This window comes from Antechinus flavipes, chromosome 1, assembly GCF_016432865.1.
Source record: "Antechinus flavipes isolate AdamAnt ecotype Samford, QLD, Australia chromosome 1, AdamAnt_v2, whole genome shotgun sequence".
NCBI classification, from domain to species: Eukaryota; Metazoa; Chordata; class Mammalia; order Dasyuromorphia; family Dasyuridae; genus Antechinus; species Antechinus flavipes.
Window position 1 is genome coordinate 571137491 of NC_067398.1, and position 12674 is coordinate 571150164.

The following is a 12674-nucleotide window of genomic DNA, read 5'->3' on the forward strand; positions in this document are numbered from 1 at the left end:
CGAATACAAAGAAAGAAAATTATGTGTTGAAATACATGGGAGGCACCTGACAGTGGCTGCTATAGATGCAATCCAGACCTGAAGACTGGATCTCCTCTTGTGAAAGGATGATACAAGGAGCCTGAGAGGCTGTTGCTGTTCTCTAATCTCTCGAAATGAGAGGCCGTTGTGTTGCCTGACCTCTGCGTACAATTTATTTCATTCCCAGTCCACAACACCTGTGTCAGCAGGTGCTGCAACTCCTTCAGATGCTATGATCCACAAATGAGGAGACTCTTGGAAAATTGCCCTGGACCTTAACAATCATAGACCAAAATCCCTAATGAATATTGATGTAAAAATTTTAACTATTATAGTTTTGCTGTCTATTTCTTCTTGCAACTCTCTTAACTTCTCCCTTCGGAAGTTAGATGCTATACCACTTGGTGTATATATGTTTAATACTGATATTGCTTCATTGTCTATAGTACCCTTTAGCAAGATATAGTTTCCTTCCTTATCTCTTTTAATTAGATCAATTTTTGCTTTTGCTTGATCTGAGATAAGGATGGCTACCCCTGCTTTTTTTACTTCACCTAAAGCATAATGGATTTTGCTCCAGCCTTTTAACTTTACTCTGTATGTATCTCCCTGTTTAAAATGTGTTTCCTGTAAACAACATATTGTAAGGTTCTGACTTTTGACCCAGTCTGCTATCTGCCTCCTTTTTATGGGAGAGTTCATCCCATTCACATTTATGGTTAAAATTACTAATTCTGTATTTCCTGCCATCCTAATATCCCCAGATTATACTTTTCTTTTTCTTGCCCTCCTTCTCTTCTTCCATAGTATTAAACTTATTGGTCCCACTTGCATCACACAGCTCTCCCTCTTTAGTATCCCTCCCACCTCCCTTTGAATCCCTTCCCCTTTCTTGTACTCTTCCCTTATTATCTTTTTCCTTTTTCCTTTTCCCCTTCCACTTTTTAATGAAGTGAGAGAAGATTCTCTGTAAAACAAATATATCAATTATTTCCTCTTTGAGCCAACTCTGATGAATGTAGGATTCACACAATGTTCCTCCCCATCTCTAAGTTCCCTCATATATGATAGGTTTCCTTTGCCTCACCGTTGCATGTAGTTTCCTTTTTTTTATTTCCCCTTTTCCCTTTTTCTGACCCTATCCCCTTTCATTTCTACTTCCCTTTTTTATATCATATCAGTAAAATCAAATTATACATATGGTTTTTATGTATATCCACAACAAAATTACAGTTCTCAAGAGTTCCTTTTACCTTTTTCTACTTCTCTTGAGTCCTATGGCTGGAGATCAAATTTTTTGTTTAAGTCTATCTTTTTCTTTAGAAACAAATGGAATCCCTCTATTTCATTAAATGTCCATCTTCTTCCATGGGAAAAAAAATACTCAGCTTAGCTGGGTAGTTTATTCTTGGCTGCATTCCAACCTCTTTTGCCTTTTGGAATATCTGATTCTAGGCCCTTCGATCCTTTAATGTTGAGGCAGCCATATCTTGTGTGACCCTTATTGTAGCACCTCGGTATTTGAACTGTTTTTTCCTGGCTGCTTGTAAAATTTTTTCTTTAGTCTGATAATTCTGAAGTTTGGCCACAATATTCCTCAGAGTCTTTATTTTAGGGTCTTTTTCAGAAGGTGATTGATGAATTCTTTCAATGCCTATTTTCCCTTATGGTTCTATTACTTCTGGGCAGTTCTCTTTGATGATTTCCTGTAAAATAGTATCTAGGCTCTTTTTTTCATCATAATTTTCAGATAGTCCAATGATCCTCAGGTTATCTCTCCTAGAAATATACTCCAGGTCTGTTGTTTTTCCAAGTAAATATTTGACATTTTTTTGGTTTTGCTTGACTGATTCTTGATGTCTCAATGAATCAGTCATTTCTATTTGTTCAGTTCTGATTTTTAGTGTGTTATTTTCTTCATTAGCTTTTTTTTTACTTCTTTTTGTATATGTCCAATTGAGTTGTTTTGCTCTATGGAATTTTCTTCCATTTCACTATTTTTTTTTTAGTGAGTTTTTTTTTCCTTTTCCAATTCACAATGATTTCTTTTTCCACTTTATCAAAATTTTCTTTTAGTGAGTTATATGCCTTTTTCTGTACTCTCTTGCATAGCTTCTCTTTCCTTTCCCCATTTTTCTTCTAATTTTCTTTTAAGGTTTTTAATAGTCTCTTCTTTGAGAGCCGTTTGTATTGGAGACTAACAATTTTCTGGAGACTGTCTGCTATTAGTTTCTTCAGGGTTGAAAAGCTGTTCTCTTTCTGTATAGAAATTATCAATTGTCCTTTTGAGTGTTTTACTCATTTTGTTAAAGCCTGTAGGGTCTGCCTTCAGAGCCAGGAGATTACCAGCTTCCTCTGCAGAGCAGTGAAAGGTGTATGGACGGGTAGCTGTCCTGCCAGACGGCTACAAAAAGCAGCAAGTACTGGAGTGCTCTGGGAAAGAGTTCCCCACCGGGAAGTAACTCAGGCTTACAGGGCCAAGCTGGGAAAATACCCTGCAAAGAACCCCCACTGTGTGGGATAATGACTGCTGTGAGGCTAGATGCTGAGAAGTGAGACTTTCACTACCCAAGCCAAAGCCTGCCCTGGGGCTGGGGGTATTAGCAGTTGAACAGTGAATGGATGTGCAGGGATTGGAGGTATCTCTGTCCTGAGAAGCACAGTCTGCTGGGGAAGTTCTATTGCCCCAGGCCGAGCCCCACACTGTGCAGATTAGAGGCTGCCTAGGCTGTGCCCCCCCACCCCCCCACCATGCAGATTTGTAACTGCCCCCGCAAAAGCCCCAAACTGCAGGATGTGGCTGCAGGGCTGGGTTACAGTCTGCCTGAGTCATTTCCAGGTTTGAGTGGTTACAGCCAGACTTCATTAGGTTCTGGCATTTTTTAGAGTACCCTCTGTTTTAGGCTTTAATTTCTCTGCCAGTTTACTGTTTTGTAGTCAAGGCAGAGCAGTTAGCCTATAGCAGAATCATCTCTATAATTTCTCTAGCCACAGAGATCACCCCTGCCCCTGGTCTGCTCAGGATCCTAGTCTCTCATTGCCTGTGCTAGTCTGTTCCTGGCCCCTCAGGACAAACCTTTCCTGGCAATCTTCCAGATTGACTTTGGCTAGTAAGTTGTAGTGTTTCTAATCTTCATGAATTTAAGCAGTGAAGAGTTATTTTTGAGGCTGGATCAAATAGTTGATTATGAGGGGAATTGGAGGAGCTTAGAAAGTCATGTGTGCCTTCTCCATCATCTTGGCTCTGCCCCTCTCCAAATCACTATTGATCAGAGAAGTGCAAGTTAAGACAACTCTGTGATACCAATACACATCTGTCAGATTGGCTAAGATGACAGGAAAAAATAATGATGAATGTTGGAGGGGATGTGGAAAAACTGGGATACTGATACATTGTTGGTGAAATTGTGAATGGATCTAACCATTCTGGAAAATAATTTGAAACTATGCTCAAAAAGTTATTAAACTGTGCATACTCTTTGACCCAGCAGTGTTTCTATTGGTCTTATATCCCAAAGAGAATTTGAGGGACGCATATGTGCAAAAATGTTTGTGGCAACCCTATTTCTAGTGGCAAGAAATTGGAAACTGAGTGGATGCCCATCAATTGGTGAATGACTGAATAAATTATTGTATATGAATGCTTTGGAATATTATTTTTCAGTAAGAAATGCCCAAAAGGATGATTTCAGAAAAGGCTGGAGAGACTTAATGAATTGATCCTAAATGAAATGTGTTAAGTCCGCACTAGCTCCCTGGAGGCCTCAGGATTAACCAGAATCAGGATAAGTAAAAGTCCTTGGTGAGAGGGGGGGAGAAGCAGGCAAACTGCCAAGAGTTTTGCCAAAGATTTCTCCTCAGTTCTAGAGTCCAGAATCTCCACCTTTCTCCTCCTTGTCTTGCTTGCCAGATAAGTCTCTGGCCTATATCACCTTAGCCTCTAATCTTTGCCTACGATTATCTTAACTCCAAACATTGAGCCAACACCAAACAGTGAGAAGGCCATTTTTCCTACACATGCTAATAGAGTCATTGTCAAATAGGTAATTAGCCTTAAGTGCTCTGTTATCTGATTCAATTGTATCTTTTCATTGTTTAAGCCCTTTACAGAAATGAGTGGAACCAAGAGATCATTATGCATGGTTACAAGACTATACAAGTATCAGTTCTGATGGATAGGGCTCTCTTCAACAATGAGGAATTAAAAACAATTCTAATTGTTCAGTAATGAAGAGAGTCATCTACACCCACAGAAAGCCCTCTGGGAACTGGATGTGGTCCACAACATAACATTTTCATTCTTTCTGTTGTTTGCTTGCATTTTGTTTTCTTTCTGTTTTTTTTTTTCCTTCTTGATATGATTTTTCTTGTGCAACAAGATAACTGTATAAAGATGTATACATATATTGGATTTAACATGTATTTTAACATATTTAATATGCATTTGGCTATCTGCCATTTAGGGAAGGGGTGGGGGGGAAGGGGAAAATTTGGAACACAGAGTTTTGCAAGAATCAATATTGAAAAATTACCCATGCATATGTTTTGTAATTTAAAAAAAGCTTTAATAAAAAGAAAATAAAAATAAAACCATCGCCACCTTCAGAATATTTGAATTTTTTAAGGAAAACATCATATGTAAATTCATATATATGTAGACATATGTATAATATCAAAATAAATGTAACATGATTAGTAAGAGATGATACTTGCCATTTGTAAAAATGGCAAGTTTCTTTATCTTAATCTTTAAAACAGTGAAGGGGTTAGCAGGTGGGAAGGGAACTAAATGGCATCTGAAGTACCTTTTAAACTTTAGATGTATCCTTCTATGATGCTTTTCAAATGAGAAACAAAAGATTTAGTAAAATGGTATAGATTCATTTACAAATACTCTTCTTATCACTTTTTTCTTATTAGCCTAAAATTACCAAAAGATTGATAAGGTTTTTTGCCTTGGAAAACTAATGCTTTTTAGTACACATTTCTTTTTAACCAATACCTGAAAGAGCAGTGTCCAAAGAATATGAAATAAAATTCTGAGAAATTCTGGCTTGCTGCATCATTATGGTTGAGTTATCTCCCTAAAAAAAAAAAAAATATATATATATATATATATATATATATATATATATATATATATATATATATATATATATATATATCAGTAGAAGAATGACCAGTGCCAAGCAAGTCTACTTGCCACTTAGCTCTAGAATATTTTATAATGACTTTTCTGGTGTCACTGCATATTTCTAGTTCATTTGCTACAGAGATATCAGTAGGATAAATTTTGCCTGGCTTTCATGCCTGAAAAAGAATTCTGAAAATGTCAGCCCATTTCCATTGCATTAGGTGTTTGAAAGTCACATGGCTTTTTTACAAATGCCAATGCCAAATAAGGCTTTCTATCAAAAAAAGAATCATTGAATCAAATAGTTCAAGAACTAGATGATATCTTAGAGATCACATTGCTTAGCCCTTCATCATTACTCTTGGAAAAAAAAAATCAATTGTTCACATTTACACAGCTAGAAAAACAAACTTGGAGGGTCTTTTCTATTTTCAAGCTTTGCATATCTTGAAGGCCATTAAACTTAGTTTTCTCAAAACTCTAGTTGTTATTGATGTATTAATTCAGAGATTGAAGGATTTTGAAACTTTTTTAGTTATTTTGATTCTAAATCCCAAATCCATTCGCCATATTGTCAATAAATTCTAAATCAGTTTGGATCTTGATTGGATTTTGGTAAGCAAGATCATCCCAGCCTTTACAGAAAAAAAAAAAATCTCTTGTAATGTTCACTTTTCATTTTAGACCAGAATGCTGTTCTAGATGATAATGGGAACATACTTGTGTTATAGAAAGTTTACCAAAAAAGGAAGTCCCTAGTTCACTGCATATATTATATGGGTTAAGATTCACTAGACAGCATATCATAAATCTTGCAAACATAGGTAATGGTTTCTTTAATATCTCATCACTAAAGGAAACTGACTTTTTCGTTGCCTCAAATATTTTCCTTCAACATAAATGACATCCAAAAATAAGAAACAGAACTTCGTATTAGTTGAAGGCTTTGAAAAATAGGTAGTCACCCCTGAAAACAGAATGAATACACATGTGAAGAGGTATTTGATGAGATCAGACACTTCAACACTTAGGATTTACTCTTTTTTGTGGCATATAACCTCTCTGCTGGATGGTATGAGCTTGCTTCTCAATAGCCACTGCTGATACTAATAATATAAGCAAACTCATAAAAATTATACTATAATTAGTCATTATTATATATTCAAACATACCTCAGAACAAATAATGCAATCAATATGAATGTAATTCAAGATTTGGATATTTGCATAAGTCTCTCCTCAACAGTGAAGAGAAAATTTACTCAATATTTCCAGCTTATGAGATAGGCAGGCATGAAACCTTGGATGTGTTTTTGGTCTGGTTTTCAGATACAAAAGAGGACATGTGATTTGAGGCTCTTGGCAAAGAGAGATGTTACTTTGGTAAGAAGCTGCTGTCTTGATTACATTTTTTTTATTTTAACTTGCCATGCTAGAGATTGGGGGAATTTTTTTCCCTAAATGAGACTAAAGAAAAATTCTCAATCTTTCAGTCTCTCACTCCCTTATCTCTCCCTCATTTCCTTTCTTCTCTTCCTCCTTTCTTCCTTCCTCCTTCCCTCCCTCCTTCCTTTCCAACCTCTTCCCTCACTCCCTTCCAGTCTCTCTCTCTCACTCTCCTGCCATCCCCATCCCTGTCTTTCCTAATATAGCAGAAATATCATGCTCATGGTGGGGAGATTTATTCATTCTGTGCATTGGGTATTATATTTGAATGTGTATGTGTTGGAATCTTTACAAACTGTTAAGTCATTAGAATTTATAGAGACAATAATTATCTAATTTAGCATGATTCAGTATCATTGATCTGTTCTTACAAGGAGATGTTTTGGGCCAGAACCTGAAACAAGGTACTAAGTAGAAGTAATCGATACAATGCTTGTGTTCACACCTTTAGAGAGCTCATATAAGCAAGAAGTATTTAAGTACTCTTTGGAGTTCACAAGTATGGGAGATTCACAAAGTAAACTTTGTAACTTTGTGAATTCACACCTCCCTTAGGTGTGCCTCCAGAAGGAGAAGTCAACCTTTGGGAGATCATATATATAAAGAGGCTCTTAGCTTCAGATTAGTTAGTTACTTTGGGTTAGAGAGAGTTATTTCTGAACATTGACTGGGGTCAGATAGGAGCACTCTGGGAGGAAGCCCACAAGCCCTCTCTCCGAGGCAAGAGAGATTCATTCCATTTTCCACTTGGCTGGCTGGAGGCTGAAGAAAGCAAAACAAGAACCAAAGGACAATCTGCAAGAGCTCTTGGAACCAAGCAGAGAGATAGGCCTCAATTAATGGGGCTATTTTGGAAGGAGAAAATAAACATTTGCACTTTTACCAGCTGGCTGCATTTTGGGTGATTATTTACTTTTAACTGATACTAAGACTGCCTCCAGAAAACCTCCCTGAAAAACCTTCTCCCAGAGAGAACCTTTATATTATTTTTAAAAGAAGAAAATCACCACATGTATGACTACTTGGATTTCATTTTGCTATCAGTTTGTATAAAAGGGTTTATTCTCTATTTCTTTTTTTGATTATCTGTGTAACTGGATTTTAAAAGAAATAGGTATCAGGCCTTCAGATTTATTTTGAAATACCCCTACTTCATTAAGGGATAATGATCAGGGAAAGTGGTATACTTTTTAAAAACAAATCATTCTTCCTAGATTAGTAATATTTAAGGGGATAAAATGCTATTCAAGTCTAGCACCTCTTCTCTGAAAAGAACAGATCTAGTCTATCTTATGGTCCTAATCTATTGTTTCCAAATAATAATCAGTCTTTGGGAAAAGATAGTAAAAAAATGCAGTCATATCTAGTTATACCTCTCAATAGACTATATTTAGACAAATACATGTAAAATAAACAAAATCTTTTGACACCTATTTAAAAAAAAATAGTTGATATCTTTATATAACAATAGTCTTGAATGTCAATAACTCCTGGAATATCCAAAATTTGAAAGATTTAAAATTGATCAGCAAAATGCAAATTAAAACACTACACACTTCTCAGATTGGCTAAGATGACAAGAGAAAATAATGATAAATGTTGAAAGGGATATGGGAAAACTGGAACACTGATACATTGCTGATGAAGTTGTGAATGGATCCAATAATTATGGAGAAGAATTTGGAACTATGTCTAAAGAGTTATCAAATGGCACATATCTTTTGATCCAGCAGAGTCTTTACTATCCCAAAAATCATAAAAAAAGGGAAAAGAATTCACATATGCAAAAATATTTGTAGCAGCCATTTTTGTAGTGGCAAGAAAATAGAAACTGAGTGGATGACCATCATATGGGGAATGATTGAATAAGTTATGGTATATGAATGTTATGAAATATTATTGTTCTATAAGAAACAATCAACAGGATGATTTTAGAGAGACCTGAAGAGACTTTCATGAACTGATGCTAAGTGAAGTGAGTAGAACCAAGAGAACATTGTACATGGCAATAACAAGATTAAATGATAATCAACCTTGATGGATGTGTCTCTTTTCAACATTGAGGTGATTCAGGCCAATTCCAATGGTGTTGTGATGGAGAAATCCATTTGCATCTTGAAAGAGGATTATGGGAACTCAGACTAGAATACAACATGTTATTTTCATTTTTTTTGGTTGTTTACTTCTTTTTTTCTCATTTTTTGTTTTTATTTTTCTTGTGCAGCATGATAAATGTAGAACTATGTATAAAAGGATTGCATATGTTTAATATATATTTGATTACTTGCTGTTTAGGGCAAGGGATGGCAGAAGGGAGGGAGAAAAATTTTGAACAGAAGATTTTGCAAAGATAATGTTGAAAGCTATCCCTACATGTATTTTGAAAATAAAAAGCTATTATTTTAAAATGTAAATGAAAAAAGATAAAGAAATTACATGTCTTAAAAATATTTAAAAACATATCATTCAAAGAGCAATATGATGGTACTTGATGATAGTAATAAAATAATAATTTCTAACACTTTAATAATATACAATCATAAATTAAATTATAAATAAAAATCTATTATGAAGCATGTAATTCACAAATAATAAAATAAAGATATTTCATTCACATTTATTGTGTTTCAAATATTATGCTAAATGCTTTAATATTATTCTCATATTTGATCCTTAAAAAAACTTTGCAAGGTGAGCACTGTTAAGTATCCTCATTTTAGAGATTTAGAAACTGAAATTGAGGAAGATTTATATAGCCATTTAAGATGTGCAAAACTGTTTTCATATATTATTTTGCTGATTTCTATAACTCTGTGAGATATGTGCTATTATTATTGTTATTATCACCATAATTATTAATTGTACTTTAACATGAGAAAACTGATTTAGAAGTTAAATGACTTTCCCGAAGTCACAGAGCTAAAATGTATCATTTGGAATTCTTGAAACCTGGATCTTGCTGAACCTAAATTCAGTTTTGTATCCACTGTGCCACTTAGCTGTTCAAATTTGCTACAGCTTATAACTGAAGGATCTCATACGACAAATGACCTAACTAATAACAAAAAAAGATTTTTTAAATCTATACCAACAGAAATTATTAAACACTTAATAGAAATAAATTTGAACAAGACACAGTACTCAGCGATTAAAGTAATCTACTGTTTTACATATCCAAAGACTCAGCTTGTCAGATAAGAACTCATTATTTGATAAAAAATAAAAATGCTGCTGGGAAAATTGGTAAAATAGTGGCAGAAAATGGGCATTGACCAAAACATTCACACCATATAATAAGATGAAATCAAAATGGGCACATCATTTAGACATAAATGATGATATGATATGCAAATTAGGAGTAAAAGTGATAGATTTATGAAGAAGGGAATAATTTATGATCAAACAGTGAATAGAGAACATTATGAAGCCAATGCAATCAAGAGTAGAAGGGAAAACCAAATCAGAAAAGCAGTTTTTAGAGCCAGCATTTCTGAGAAAGGCTTCATTTTTAAACTATATAGAGAGCTGAATCAAATTTATAAGAATATAAGTTAACCTCACCAAGGAACTATGTAAACACAGTTACAAAATACTACTCATGCAAATAAAGTCAGATCTAAACATTTGGAAAAATATCAATTTTTCATGGGTAAGCTACTCATGGGATAATATTACAAAAATGACAATTCTTCCTCAATTGATCTACTTATTCAGTACCATACCAATCAAACACCAAAAATTTATTTTGTGGAACTAGAAAAATAATAACAAAATTCACCCAGAAAAACAAAACATCAAGAATATGAAGGGCAAACTGGAAAATAGTGTCAAAAAATTGGCATATGTCTACATTTTATACCCCATGCCAAAATTAGGTCAAAATGGGTACAACATTTGTGCATAAAAGGTAGTACCATAAGCAAATAAGCAAGGGATGATTTAACTACATCTTTGGAGAAGTGATGATTTTATGATCAAAGAAAAACTAGAAAATGTTATGAAAAACAAAAATGGACAACTTTGCATTAAATTAAAAAAAGATTTTTCATAAACAAAAGCATCAAAAACAAAACTGAAAAGGAAATACAATACTGGGGAAAAATTCTTAGAGTCATGTTTCTGACAAAGGTTTTTTTGTTTTTTGTTTTTTGTTTTTCTAAAATATATAAATAACTGTATCAAATCTATAAGAATACAAATCATTCCCCAATTGTTAAATGGTTAAAACATATGAACAATTTTCACATCAAGGAAATAAAACTATCTATAATCATATAAAAAAGCTCTAAATCACAATTTATTAGAGAAATGCAAATTAAAATAACTTTGAGATATTACCTCACACCATTGTTTTATATAGCTTTTTATTGACAGATTATTGAGGTATTTCATTCTTGACTACATTCCAAATTCCTTAGCCTTTCTGAATATCAGATTCCAGGCTCTTCAATCGTTTAAGGTGGAAGCTGCTATATCCTGGGTGATCTTTATTGTGGCTCCTTAGTATTTGAATTGTTTTTTCTGGCTTCTTTTAATATTTTTATCTTGGTCCAATAGTTCTGAAATTTGGCTACAATATTCCTTAGAGTTTTAACTTTAGGGTCTCTTTCAGGAAGTGTTTGGTGAATTCTCTCAGTGGCTATTTTACCTCCTGATTCTATAACTTTATTACAGTTGTCTTTGATGATTTCCTGAAAAATAGTGTCTAGGCTCTTTTTTTCATCATGATTTTCAGGGAGTCCAATAATCCTTTGATTGTTTCTCCTAGATCTATATTCCAGGTTAGGTGTTTTCCCAAGTTGATATTTTACATTTTTTCCTATTTTTTCCCTCTCTTTGGTTTTGCTTGACTGATTCTTGCTGTCTCATCAAGTCATTCATTTCCATTTGTTCAGTTCTGATTTTTAGTAAATATTGCTTCCTTCATTTACTTTTTATTTGTGCTTCCTTTTGTATTTGTCCAATTTAGTTTTTAAATGAGTTGCTTTCTTATATGGATTTTTTTTTTCATTTCACAAATTCTGTTTTCCTGGGAGTTGTTTTTCAATTTTGTCAGATCTATCTTTTAATGATTTATATGCCTTTTCCAAACCCTCTTGGAAAGTTTTCCTTTTCCTTCCCCATTTTTTTCTGGCTCTTTTTTAAGGTCGTTTTAAATTTCTTTTAGGAGAGCCTTGTGTGATGGGGACCAGGATATATCACCCTTTGGGACTTCATGTGGACACAATCTAATTTTAGTCTCCTCTGGGTTTGAAATCTATTCTTATTTTTCACCATAAAAACTATCTATGGTTAGACTTCTCTTTGCCTTTTTAGTCATTTCTTTTAAAAAGTTGGGATCTGCTTTTGGGGCAAGGGAGGTCTGCACAGCACGTACTGGCCTCCATGCTCTGCCTGCCTGCCTGCGCCTGGCCATTTCCTTCCATGCCCTACCAAAACAGACCTTTTCTGTTGATATTCAAAATTATTTCTGCTGTTAATTTGCTGCACTCTCAATATTCATAAATTCTGCCAGTCTAGATCTAAGTCAGAGGCTGAATTTGTTAATTAGTTGAGGGATCTGGGAGAAGATCAGAAAGATGTGTATGTCCTCTTTGCCATCTTGACTCTTCCCACTAATGCTTTGTTGATGCAGTTGTGAACTGATCAAACCACTTTAGAGAACAATTTGGGAATATGTGCAAAAGTGTTATAAAACAGTGGGATAGTTTTTGCCCCAGTAATATTATTCCAAAGAGATCGTAAAGTGAAGAAAATACCTATATTTAAAAATGTTTATAATAGCTGTCTTTATTGTAACAATAAATTAGAAATCAAGGAAATGATCAGTAATTTATTTCCCAGTAATTGGGAAATGGCTGAACAAATTTTATTCTATGAATGTGATGTAACAAAATTGTTCCCTAGGAAATCATGAAGAGACTGATTTCAGAAAAACCTGGAAGGACTTAAATGAACTGATGCTGAGTGAAAGGAATAGAACCAGAACATTGTGCATAGCAACAGCTACACTATGTGAAGATCAACTATAAAAGACAATTCTTCTCAACCATACAGTGATCTAAAACAATTCC